This window comes from Mesoplodon densirostris, chromosome 8 (genome assembly GCF_025265405.1).
Source record: "Mesoplodon densirostris isolate mMesDen1 chromosome 8, mMesDen1 primary haplotype, whole genome shotgun sequence".
Classification (NCBI taxonomy): domain Eukaryota; kingdom Metazoa; phylum Chordata; class Mammalia; order Artiodactyla; family Ziphiidae; genus Mesoplodon; species Mesoplodon densirostris.
In genome coordinates, this window is record NC_082668.1 from 13,846,037 (window position 1) to 13,860,227 (window position 14,191).

The 14,191-nt window shown below is 37.6% G+C and overlaps 1 pseudogene; it reads left to right on the plus strand.

Annotated features, from left to right (window-relative positions):
* The first annotated feature begins 11,467 nt into the window (after nt 1-11,467).
* Nucleotides 11,468-12,245, plus strand: LOC132495111 (ras-related protein Rab-5B-like; annotated as a pseudogene).
* The last annotated feature ends 1,946 nt before the right edge of the window (nt 12,246-14,191 follow it).

The window sequence follows — 14,191 nt, forward strand, 5'->3', positions numbered from 1 at the left end:
GGATTACATCTGTCGATATTTACTATACCAGAAATAAATGTGAGAAATTTTAGAACACATATTTACTCATTCATTTTAAAATAAACCCATCACATATTAATATAGTTTTTTGAAAAAAAAATTTCCAAACAATAAAAATTTAATGAGAAGAGTGGCATCATGTTACATTTTTACAAATCTCAAGGTCTGGCTTAATAGAAAACAGCTGGATTCTCACATCTGTGTCTATGTTTAATTTGTTGCCCTATTACACATTACATAACCTCTGGAAAACTCCATTGTACACTCTGAAAGAATGAGAGTGAAAGGGCAAATAACATCCTCGTATTATTATGAAAATAGTTTTGAATATCTGAATATCTGAAAGGGTCTCAGGGACCCCTCAGGTTCTCACACTTTGAGGACAGCTGCCTTAAGCTAAAAGATATTTATGAAATACTATAAATAACAAAACTATGGAGGGAAAGTGAGTCCAGGATTGCTTATTTCACTGGTTCATTAACATAATCAAGAACTCAGGTTCTTTCCATCTTTACCACTGTGCCATTCTCAGAGGGTGTGCCTCTCCTCTTTGTCTGGCTTCCTTGTCTTTCTAAAACTTCCAGAGTTCCAGACCTGAACCCTCAAGACCAGAGACAGAAGAAAAGTTTACTTCATGAACACTTTTCATAGTGAAGAAACAATTTTAAGACACCTAAGCAGACTTCCCTTATGCTTACTGACCAAAAATGAATAATGTGCTATTCTTTGATCAGTTGGCTGGATGAAATCACCACACTTGGGCTTCATACACATACACACACATACATACACACACACACACACACACAAATATACATATAAATATCTTGAGATATGTATATTTCTTTTGAATTTACAATTCTATTTCTAGATATTTATCCTAATGCAATTATCAAACATGTGAAAAGAGGAATGCATGTTGATATTTTACATGGCATTTTAATATTAGTGTATAAGTTTTTAAAGTCAATGGTCTAATCATAAGAAATGGGTTAAATAAATAAATTTTTTGTGCTTCCATCAATGAAATGCTTTGGAATCACTAAAAGTGATGATACAGAATTACGCTTATTAACATGGAAATCTGTTCACAGCATATTATTAAATAAAAAGTAAAATTTACAAAATACTGTACGTAGTATGAGCCCACTTTTATAAAATATATTCAACAATGTGTGTAGAAGTATGTCAGAAAGACTACATATAAAAATAGTAATAGTTGTCATCTCTAGTCATATTGAAGGTCATTGGTTTCTCATACTTTCCTGAATTATCTGACTTGCTTATGAATGAGTATTTTTATGAACATATTATTTTATTATAATAATTTAGCAGAGCTATTTCCGTCTTAAAAAAGCGGATGTAATGCAGAAATGTTTCTAGTTCACTCATACCATGTAAATAAATTTCATCTGAAGAACTAATTATTATCACTAACTCCCCTTCCTCCTCAACGTAAGAAAGATGTTATAGGTTTTTGTGTGTGTGTGTGGTACGCGGACCTCTCACTGTTGGGGCCTCTCCCGTTGCAGAGCATAGGCTTCAGATGCCCAGGCCCAGCGGCCATGGCTCACAGGCCCAGCCACTCTGCGGCATGTGGGATCCTCCCGGACCGGGGCACGAACCCATGTCCCCTGAATCGGCAGGCGGACTCTCAACCACTGCGCCACCAGGGAAGCCCAAGTTTTTTAAAAATTATCATGAGTATACAATTGTTAAGTAATTTAATGTGACCAGTTTATATTCTGTGTGATTTCATAGCAATACCAATGTAAATCAAAATCATCAATCACATTTGAAAGTATGTATATCTGACTCACATTTCCTTAAATCATAATTAGGGTTAATCTTGGGCTGTAAAAAAGAAAACAATGCCCTCAGTCTCTCTGTAATTGGTTTGAAAACACAGAAATCACACATTTACTTGAGGTCAGGAGGTATTTGTAGAATTATAACCTCAATATCAAATATAATCCATTCACTTGATTTAAGTACCTGCAACATCTCATTCAAGAAATGCTTCTTTAATTTACCTGCTTAGGGGTCAAAATAATTACTATCTTCAATTTACTGTTGATTTGTCATGTCCAGTACTCTCTACCACTGCCTAACATTATTCATTCATTCATTCCCTAAAATTACTGACAACCTAAAATGTCCTGCGTACAATGATGGGTCCCAAGGCTACAAAAATAAATGAGAAAAGTCCTGTTCAGACAGATGTGAGACATGGGACTTGTGAAGTGGTGTTTTTGTTGTTGCTGTTTTTTATCTGAAATGAGAAGGAAGCAGTGATGCAAATATGAGTCATTTTATGGGGAGAGAGGTTGAGATTCAAGAGAATATCTACCTGAGAGTGTCTACCTGTTCTGTAAAGTGGGAAGCAATGTCCTTGGCTAAGACTCAGCAAGGATGTGTGGGAGACAAGGCAGGCTGTGCCTGGATGTTTGAGTAGAGAGGAGAAAGTATGGGCTATTCTCCTAGGGAAAAGACAAGGACGTGAACCAGAAAGAAAGAAATAGGTAAGTGAACTTGAATCCTCTATAACTTCAGAACAACCATGGGGATAGTGTGATTATGACAGAGCAGGAAGTGTGAGAATCTAAAGAAAGCAGTAGTTTCCTATAACAGAATTGGAGAAAATTGCTTGTCAAAGAGAAAGACTAAGGAACTTTTCTATGGTAAAAGAGAGAACAGCACATTGTGTAACAGGGGTTCACCAACAAGTATATACTTAATAAATATTTGCTGAATGGAAGGAAAGAAGGAATAAAGAGAGGGAGGGAAGCCGAGAGGGAGGGAGGAAGGGAGGAAAGATTTTTATACATAAAGGTAATTATGTATAAAATTATGTGCTGATTACCAATAGCCCTGTACTAAGCCACTCTGCTAAGATTTAAGGCTGTTTCTTATACATTGAGAAGGAAATGTATGTGCATTTTAACAGGGATTTGAGAGTCACACTACCTACTAAATAAAAATAGAAAGAAAAAATAAAAAGGAAAAGGACAGACTAGGAAGGAGAGAGTTTGCGGAGAGCTGTGATGTCATTTCGGAGAGCTCAGTACAAGTAATATCAAAATCATTAATATGTCATTGTAAAACTTTCTATCTCTTTTCTACTTGTGCTCAGGTCTTTATAAATGCATCAATAATTTATGCCAGCATTTAAAAGGAAAGTTTAATTTAAGAAAAAACCATGACTAGGTGATGTGTCATTAAGTAAATTAGAAAGTAGTGAATAAACTAAAATAAGCAATGAAGATAGTAGACAAAAATATCTGTAATATTAATCATAAAACAATGATATTTTGCCAAGAATATACATTTTACCTTAATGTATTTTGGAAATTATGGGTAAGAATTTAAAATAGCTCTATAGTTCTACAGAAAAAAGCTGGATTTTAATATTAAAGTTTTAGAAAGTCATTAAAAATAAGACATTTGAATTGAAATACAAAATTTTAGTCTTCTAAAGTAGCTGTTTGCTTGAATGGAACAATTTATGAAATGGAAATGGAGATAAAGTTTTATTCTGGTGCTATATTTTTATGGAACCCTGTATTTTCTACCACGCGTCCCTAAGGAAAACCTGAACTTCATTCATCCCAGATGAATAGGCTGAAGTAAAATGTTTACATATCAACAAGGAATAAACCATTGTGTAATAAAGTAAGGATCCGTAATCTATGGCCAGGATAGGAAAGGTGATATATTGGGGAAAGATCCATTCATTCACAAAGTGGCTGAGTATATTAGTAAAGTGAGTTTTCAGAAAACATAACCTTAAAAAAATTCTGTTTTAATTTTGCTAAGTTTGCTAGATATTTATGTTAAAATGAGTCCATGTCACCTCAAACTAGGGTGACCAAACATTTGTCAAGGACTGAGTGGGTTCCCATAATGCTGGACTTTTTATTTTTAAAACCAAGACAATCTTGGGCAAAACAGGACCAGTTGGTCACCTTTCCTAGAGTTGAACACCTATGTAAAATGACCAACTCCCCAAACCCCTAAAAGAGAGAGTATTGATATCCATCCAATAGGGTACCAGTAAATGAATTGGAAGCCAGAGAATGTAAAAATTTATAAGAAATTATTTTAGGATAAAAAAAATCATTGGAGTAGTCACTATGGAAAAATATAATAGTTTGTTGGACTTCTTTGTATTACTTGCAGTTTGAATTTATTTTAGTTTGATTTACAGATGGCTGGATGGGACCACCATAATTTGGTCCCATTCTTTTTACTCTTAGTCAAGATGTAAAATATGGAGGGGCAGCAAGAATATTTCCTGTAATATTATAATTTTCCTTTGGAATAATGAGGGATCTTTTTAATAGAATAAAACATATCAGTATGTGTAATAAAAATTACAGATGACATTTCTTTCTCAAAATCCTCTTCTTTCCTCAATTCATTAATGAATGATAACATAAGAGTGTTTTGACATGATAATGAATGATAAATTTGTAGTCCACACTTTCACTCATGCTGAAGCCATGAACATCAACTTCTAATATAGAAATAGTCTTTCAAATTGAAGGTGAAGTGGAAGTTCTATTAATCACTATAAATATATTATGATATAAAGTTTAAAAATAAGACAAATTTAAAGAAAGTCATTCTCAATTCCATTCTCTTGGAAAATACACACAAGATTCTATTAATTGTGACAGATGATTAGAATCTTTCATGGTCAGAATGATTAAATAGGTCCTTTAGCAGATATTTAAATAATATTTAAAATTTTAATGTATGTTTAAACCCTTTTCCTCCCAGCCGATAGTCACTAATTGGAAAAATTCGTAGACACTCTCACTTATCAAAGTCAGTGTTTGAAAAAATGAGTAAATATTCATTTGAATCTACCTTGTTTGGGATCATTATTAGCTCAATTACTTTAAAAATCTAATTATTCACAGATTCCAGACTCACAGTGGTCTGACAATGGTCCCACCATTCTTGATCCTTGTCTGCGTTAACAATATTTTTCTGTCACCTGAAATTTTCAAATCTTGTTCAAGATTAATTAGGTGACAAAGCCACATATAATTCAAGAAAATTTCTCTGGTAACACTGCAGTGAAAATCCATTAGAGTACCTTGCAAGAAGCCAATAATGTCTAAAATTCAGACAATAAACAACCTAGTAAGTTGGAAAGAACACAGAACTGAGGATCAGAAAATGAATCCCAGTCCTGACTGTCGTAAATTAGCTGTGTGCTTTCGGGAAAAACTCTTATCCCCTCTTAGTTGCATTTTTTATGTATACCTAATATTGAAGTAAACTATGGGATGCGTAAGTAAATTCATTATTTTTTAAAAATGATGAATAATGAAAAAAAATAAATAATGAAAAATAAAAAAATAAAAATAATGAAAAAATAGTGAAAAAATAATGAAATTATATATTCATTATTTTTTTTAATTTTAAAAAAGGAAAATTATGTATAATATTGTTTTAAAGAAAGGGGAGACTTTATAACACGATACATACCCCATAATTTCTCAATCTATTTTTTGTTAATTTTAATTGTGTGGAGAGATTGCTAGAAAGATTATTACTAGATGTTGAGCATATTTGTTTCTGAGTAATGAATATTTTTTATTTTATTTCCTTCTTTTTCATTTCTTTTTTTTTTTTCTTTTTCTGGAAGTTTCTGTACCTACTTGAATATTTCACACTGACTATGGTCTTTTTTTTTTCCACTAAAGTAATGAAACTCCTTCTTATTTTAAAAACATAAGGTCATCAGGTATTAAAAAATAATATTTAAAAGAACAATTCTGATCAAAACAATACCTGCAAAGAGTTTAAAAGCCAAATAATGACAAAAGGCTTATAACTGAAAAGTGAAGCTTCTTGCTCCTCCTCCTCTTTAGCTCCTTCCCCCAGCAGTTCACTACCTCCAGCTTACTCCTCAGAGACCACCGCTTTCAAGTTTTTTAACATTCTTCTAGTTTTTAACCCCCATTTCTGTCTATTATTTACTATTATTCATAGCCATTTATTTATAAGAGGGGCATTTTAGCCGACTCATCTCCTTCCTCACTTCTCAGCCTCCCAAAATAGATACCAATTTTTGATTAAAATTCTATTTCAGCCCACTAACAAAGTAGAAACTTCTGAGAGAATGTCATTCCTACCCTAACCACAAAAAAAAGCTATATATGAAACTAACACAGCATTGTAAATCAACTATACTCCAATAAAAAATGTTTAAAAGAAGAAAAAGCTAGATAATTCACAGACCCTAAACCATGTAGCAAGCCCAGCTGAGAGCTGATGTCTCAAGTCAACTAGAGGAACTAAATGACAAAAGATACAAGACCCTCCAAGGAGAAATGAGACACAAGAAAAATTTCATCTTGGACAGAGCAGAGTATCAAGACGGGTAAAAAGAAAAAAAAAGTAAAATTTTAATGGAGTCTTAAAGGCTACAAGCTAGTAGGGCAGCTGAGAATCCCTGGTAGTCCCAGACTCAAAAGGAGTCCCTGCCCACTTGCCAGGTCTCTCCCACCAGATGGGCAGGGAAGGAGACAACCACTGTACAGCTGACATTCTCCAAAAATTTTCACACACACACACACACAGAGGTACACGCCACTGTTAATCAATAAAGCAATCAAGACAATGAGACTTAATCCTGGCCTATATTTTGAATATATCTGAATATACCCTGAATATACTACACAAGGAATGTAAAAATTCATCTCAAATTTTACAGAAACAAACATGAGCACAGACAGAACATGGCAGGAACATACCTTCAAGTGACAGGAGAGATTTAAGCACACTATCACAAGGAGATCTTTGGTCTTTAATGGCAGTGAAGGCAGCAGGAACTGAACTCCAGGAACTTGGGAAGAATGTAAGTGGTTCCTAAGGTCACGCCAGATAAAACTCAAGGCAAGTGCACAGATGTGTGGTGGTATCTATACTGAATCTGGTACAAAAATTACATTGATGTCATTGGGCACTAGGGCTTTCAGCATAGGAAGAAAATGATACTGGTATAAAGATGCTGAGTATAGCCTTCTGGCTCAAATTGGAATTAGAAATATCAGTATTAGCTATGGCTTGATTTTCTCTTTCTAAAATGTATTGATATCTGGTCTCTGACTGCAGAAAGGACCTGAAAACAATAACAATCAAGTGACAATGAGCACTCTTGATGCCCCAGATTTGATCTCTAAATATCTTTTCTGAAAAGGAATAATGGTACCTTGAAAAGATAGTTGATTCCCGATGTGAAAGAGAAAATGTATAAGATAAGCCCAGGACAGCTTGTTGAAACAGAAATCAAGAAAAATTTTGAAGATCATTGCTATTACTTAAAAAGGAGATAAAAAAGACTTGAAGGGGTAGCTTCTGGTTAAAGATAGAACAGTTTGTGTATATAAAAGAAAAATGATTGAAATAGTTTGAAACATACCAAAAAATTAAAATCCATGAGTTATCAGTAATACACAGAACATTTTTAAAAATAAGATCTTCATTGGTGATCTTTGGAGACAGTCAGCATGAAATAACTATTCTGATTATTGGTAAGGGAAAGGAGTCAAGTATTTATCATGCCCTCACGTTTTAAACTGCATTTCAAATTGTTAATGAAGAAAATAAAAATGGTGAACAAATGAAAGAATTTGAAAATTCACCATTTAGTAACCCATAACGAAATAATGCATTTAGATCTAGACAATGACTAATACAATTTTTAGGAGAAAGTTTGATGGGTAACTTCATAATAGATGGAGCAGTTGCCGACACTCATCCCAGCAGTAGTATTAAGGTCATCAAATGTAGCCATTATTTCTTTTGATATGATGCAATATAAAGTACACAGAACCACCCAGGAAGCATTTATGCCTTCTAAAAATTTTGCCTGAATATAATGAAGCTTCTAGATCTTACCACTAGTTAACAGGGAATATAGGGAATAAAGGAACATGATAAATGACATGAGGAAAATGCAATCAGCCAAATTCAGAATCCAATACAAATAGCATGGTCTTTTCAAACTCTGAACGTCTCTATAATCTATAGTGTTGTAATCTCGATATACAAGAGTAATGTGCAGCTAATCCAACTCTTCCAACAAAGAACTCTTCCACAAGAATCTTGCATAAGCCCCCACAAGGAACATAAGACAATCCTGACTGCCATCCTCATCTATCATCTCATCCTATCAAGATGTACATATCCTGGCTTCTGCAATCCAGCCCTTTTCTGGGTTAGCTAATGCAAGCCTTCCTCATTCTATCTTCAACAGAAAATGAGGCTGGCAAAGGCACAGCAAAAATCTATGACCCACAAGAGCACTTTTCAGGTTTCATGTCATCAGTGACCTCATACTTGGAGCTGTCGGATCACAGTTGGGAAAGAAACATAGCTAGTATGGCTGCCCCTCTACATGCAACTATAGCATTAAGTTTTACGGCTTGAGGGAATTCCAACTTGAGAAATGCCACTATAAATAGCAATACTGAATGAAGGTTTTTTTTTTCATTACTCACTGACTTTACAAAAGCATGTGCAAGTGGAAAATGATACTGAGCAAAGAAAAAATCCTTAAAATATGTTCACTATACCAGACTTCTAGTTTTGAACCATAATCTTAATCTCCCAGTTCAACAACAAAGACTATTCAACCATGAAAGTTTTTACTATACAGTACCACATATTTCTAGCTATTCGGTAATTTGCCTTTTGATAATTATTTATAAGTGATTTCAGAGGAGAGAGAGCTAATCACACCCACTGATTTAGTTTAAAACAAAATTCAAGTAAATTGTTCATTTCTGCAAATTAAAACTATAATGAGCTATCACCTCACACCTATCAGAATGGCTATCATCCAAAAGACCACAAATAACAATGTTGGCGAGGATGTAGAGAAAAGGGAACCCTTCTGCACTGTTGGTGGGAATGTAAGTTAGTGCAGCCACTGAGAACAGTATGGAGGTTCCTCAAAAAACTAAAAATAGAACTGCCATATGACCCAGCAATTTCATTCCTGGGTATTTATCTGAAAGAAAACAAAAACACCAATTAGAAGAGATACATGCACCCCAATGTTCATAGAAGCATTATGCACAATTGCCCAGATATGGAAACAACCTAAGTATCCATCAACAGATTAATGGATAAAGAAGATGTAATACACACATACACACACATGCACACATACACAATGGAATACTACTCAGACATAAAAGAGAATGAAATTTTGTCATTTACAACAACATGGCTGAACTTGGAGGTATTATGTTAAGTCAGAGAGAGAATGACAAATACTGTGCTATCACTTACATATGGAATAAAAAATAAAACAAACCAGTGAATATACCAAAAAAGATACAAATTGATAGATATAGAGGAAAAACTAGTGGTTACCAATGAGGAGAGGGGTGAAGGCAGGGGTGAGATAGGGGTAGGAAATTAAGAGGTACCAAAAAATTTGTTCCTTTCAGTTATCTCCATAGGTTACATAGTCACTATTTAGCAGTAATTAAAATTGCATGTATTCACTATAATTGAACAGGAAGAGTAAGCTTCAGTATCTCAAAACCCAGAGTGAATTTTCTAAACATGCCCTCAGGCAATGCAAACCTCATGTTTTTATTTTGTTTCTCTTCAGTAGAAACAGGTATAACCATATCTTGATCAATTATCCTAGCAGTGAATAAGTATTGGTCCCCACATTTTAACATATATTTAAAAAGAACTTTACACAAAAGCCTATCTTTAATAATTAAATAATCAGACCTCAAATATTTAAAGGTTACATCTATGGATAAGTTTTATTACTCTCATAACAGTAAGAGATTTTTTAAACATTCACTGCTTTGAGGTGACACCTTTTATTGAGCACTGGAAATCTCAAAATTCCTCTTTTTCAAAGCATTGTAAATGAGAAGTCAATGTTGGAGTCACTGCATTTGGAAAATGGAAGGAGTTTTGTCAGGAAGGAGTCAGGTTCTAACAGGAAAATTGGACACCCACATTAGTAGACATATAAAATGAATATGTGTAACTAGTTCTATAGGTGCATAAATGAGCTGAACGAGCAAAGAGGAGAAGGTAAGAAATCCCTGAGGATAGCAGCTCCAGATAGCTGCTTTACCCTCAAGGCTAGAGGGCAGAGAAAGGATATAGTGTTGAGTCCAGAATCTGTCCAGCAGAAGCTAGCTCCTAGAGTGGGTGTCTGCCTGGTAGGGGTGAAAACAACAGAGAAGTATCAACTACTGCTACAGAGCCACACTAAGTAGAATGAAAGAGGGAAATATGTGCTGACCACTTTCTCCTCCTTGTCTTGTTTTTCACCAGCATTCCTTCTCCATCAAACCTCACCCAAAGTTAGTTGGTAAAGAAATTCGGGAAATGCATTTTTTTACAGATCAGCCTCCTGCAATACAGAGCAAAGCAAGGCAAGTACAGGAGATGAATCTGAGGACAAAGAAGCAAATCATCAATGGAAAGGTCATCTAATCCAAGTTTCTTATTTTATGATTATTGGATAAAAACCTGGCACCGTGAGCAGCAAAGAGTAGGATCTCCATTACCATTGGTTAAATTGTGCTCATTATTTCAACAAGTAATTATTGTGCAGTTTTTATGTGCCACCCAGTGTTCTAGGCACGGAGAACATGGCGGTGATCAAGAGAGATGAAGTTCTTGCCTCACAGAGCTTCTAGTCGAGTGAATTATCCAAAGACCTACAGCATATAATTGTACCAGTGCAAACTGGAAACCACCTATCCCAACCATCCAGAGCAGAGATCCTTCCACTATATCATGCTGGCCCTTTTCTCGGTATAAGAGTGATAGTCACCATCAGAGTATGTAAGTAACCCTCCTTTCTTCCAAATGTCCCTCCACACTCTCCAGAGTATCTCTTTAGTATCACAGCCCCATATTTATGTCATCCATACCATTTATCTGAATATGTGCTTATATAAATAATTGTGCATTTATTTAATACTATATCCTCCAAAAATACAAGCTCCAACAGGACAGAAACATATCTTGCTTCTTTCACTATTATATATGCAGCTTCCAGTACAACATTTAGTACAAGGGGGGCACTCAAAAATAATAGTTGTCTCACTGAATGGATATAAGCAAATCTCTTTCTAAACATGTATTACCACTGTTAACATTGTTTTTTGCAAATAGAGATTCATATAGATAGTGCATATTCATTCTATCTAAAATGATTAAATAGCATTTTCCTTTTCAATATAATAATGGTGAATCAAAACTCTCTAAAACCTATATGGCATATTTTCAACCTGATGACTAATATTAATTATGAACCAAGTACAGAAGAGTTTGAAGGGGACACAGGCTTGGGCCCGACGGGGGAGACGAAGCCCCAGGACTGTTGAAGTCTGGAAGTCCCCTGCCCTCCCCTCACCCCCCTCTGCCGCTTTATGGCTTCCCCCTCCCTCTACCTTTGCCCACTCTGATAATCTAGCCATGACTAGCAGAAGCACAGCCAGGCCCAATGGGCAGCCCCAGGCCAGCAAAATATGCCAGTTCAAATTGGTCCTGCTGGGTGAATCTGCAGTGGGGAAGTCTAGCCTGGAATTATGTTTTGTCAAGGGGCAGTTCCACAAGTACCAGGAGAGCACCATTGGAGTGGCCTTCCTCACCCAGTCGGTTTGTCTAGAAGACACAACAGTCAAGTTTGAGATCTGGGACACAGCTGGGCAGGAGCGATACCATAGCTTGGCCCCCATGTACTACAGAGGTGCCCAAGCTGCAGCTGTGGTTTATGACAGTACTAATCAGGAAAGCTTCGCCCGAGCAAAGACATGGGTAAAGGACCTACAGCAACAGGCCTCTCTTGCATCGTTATTGCTCTGGTGGGGAACAAAGCTGACCTGGCCAACAAGCGCTTGGCAGAGTACAAAGAGGTCCAGGCGTATGCTGATGACAACAGCTTATTGTTTATGGAGACTTCAGCCAAGACAGCTGTGAATGTGAATGATCTCTTCCTGGCAATAGCTAAGAAGTTGCCAAAGAGTGAACCCCAGGATCTGGGGAGTACAGCAGGCCGAAGCCGGAGTGTGGATCTCCATGAGCAGTCCCAGCAGAACAAGAGCCAGTGTTGTAGCAACTGAGGGCGTGGCTAGCAGCAAACAAGTATGGAGCTAGCACGAGAGCTAAGAAATAACCTCCATCCCCACCGCTCAGCACACAGCCCCTACGGTAACAGCACACTGAGTCCTGGCCCCCAAGGGCTGCCTCTTGACAGCTCCGTCATGGCACTTTGTAACGCTTCAGCAACAACACCAGGCAGCTGTTGCCACTGGCCTCCTACCCCTACTCTGGGGCTTGGGGGGCAGATGCCCCAGGACTTACCTTCCAAATCAAACTTTCTTCACTTTGTATTATAGGTGCAAGACAGTGACCTACTTATCTTTCCTGCTTTCCCTCCTCCCCATTTTTTCAGAAAACTCTTTTTGGTCTCCTGCCCCTTCCCCTTCTGCTTTTGGTCAGTCTCTGTTCTTGATCCCCTTTTCTTCCTCTCCCCAGGATGGAGAAGGTAGTGAACCCAGGAAGTATGGAAGGAGGTTTCCAGTTCAGTCATATTAAGGACCCTGGGGGAAAGTAAGGTTCAGAGCAGGGGAGAGTAAGGAAACATTTCCTTTTTGTTTTTATTTGGTTGGAGTTTCTCATATTTGAAAACACTGAGTTGGCCTTGTGGAGGGTGTTTCTAGGTAGAGGTGAGAATGGGAAGGCAAGCTCTCAGGCACCAGGTTGGAGTCTTGTTGTTAGCTAACTGGGCAGAGGTGGAGATGCAGTGTCATCTGTGGCTCAGGAACTCTTCTAAGGCTTACCTTCCCCTCACCCAGTCTCTTAGGTAGCTTCTCCCCCATAGTGGGGGAGATTCTGGACCCCAGAGTCTTCCAAAGAATCTTCACTGGTTGCCTGCATCTTTGGCTCTGCTGTGATCTAAATGGGGGAGGGACCAGTTTCTGACACCCATCCTCTGTCTTACACATATGCATTTTTTTTTTTCTCTCTGGCCTTCGGATGGCCTCAGCCCCAGCCACTATATCCCCCTGCAGTTTGCCCTTTAATTGATGGTAGTTCAGTTGTGATACTTGTTTTATGGGGGTTTTGATTGATTTACCTGCCCTCTTAACTTTTTAATTAAGTGGAATCCGAGGTGTATATGAGGTTTGGGGAGGGGCTGTAGAGAACAGGACCGCTGGCAGCTACTCAAGCCCAATCTCCATTGCTAGCATCCTCCAACTCTGACTCTTATTTCACCTATATTCTTGCCAGCCTAACTCTTGGGTATAGGTTTACCTTTCCTGAGGAATTAACTGAGCAACTGGAGAACAGTCTCAGGAAAGCCTAGGCCATTGTAGGGGAGTGAAGAGGAGTCAGCAAGAGGGAGGAATTTTCTGTCCTTTCCCAGGGTCCCCATTCAATTTGATCCACCCATTACCATGTCTTTTCTACTTCCCTGTAAATAGGTATGATCTTTATTCCCACTGTACTGTCTGTTCTGCCCCCCACCTCCCATCAGGCCCTATTTCTTTTCTCCTTTGTTAGTATCTTCAGTTTGGTCTCTCCATGCTTACCCCCCAAACCAATCCCCATGCAACCAGTGGTTTAATCCACGTACCACTAAGGGGGTAGTACCACAGAGGCCTACTTGTGGCCCCCTAGTATCATAACACCTGTTCCTGTGGACAGGGAACGACTGGCACTGAAGGTCCCTCACAACTGTCTCACATCACCAGAGGACGTTGGTCCTTTCTAAATCTCTAGTCTCTCTTCACATCCCTCATCAGGTATTTTAAGATGTCTTTGGGAAACCATCAAGGCAAGAGAGAACTCTAAATCCCTTCTTGTTCCAGCCCAGGGTTTTGAGGAGTCTGGGGGAAATAAGATAGGAGAGACCATAATGATGTAGGATTGGAACCTTTCTGCTCTCTTGGCTTGCAGACTGCCTTCTGTCCCAGAGAAGCTGTGAAATCCATGAAGCTGAGATTCTGAAGGACCCAGCTTAGGTTCTTCCACTTACACTTAAATTCCCTTCCTTTACCAGGGGCAGCCTTATTTCCCGTGACCCTGAAACACATACACATTTTCCCCTCCTTTTCCCAACACCCACTAACCCCCCAAAGCAGCCAGTGCATCCTTA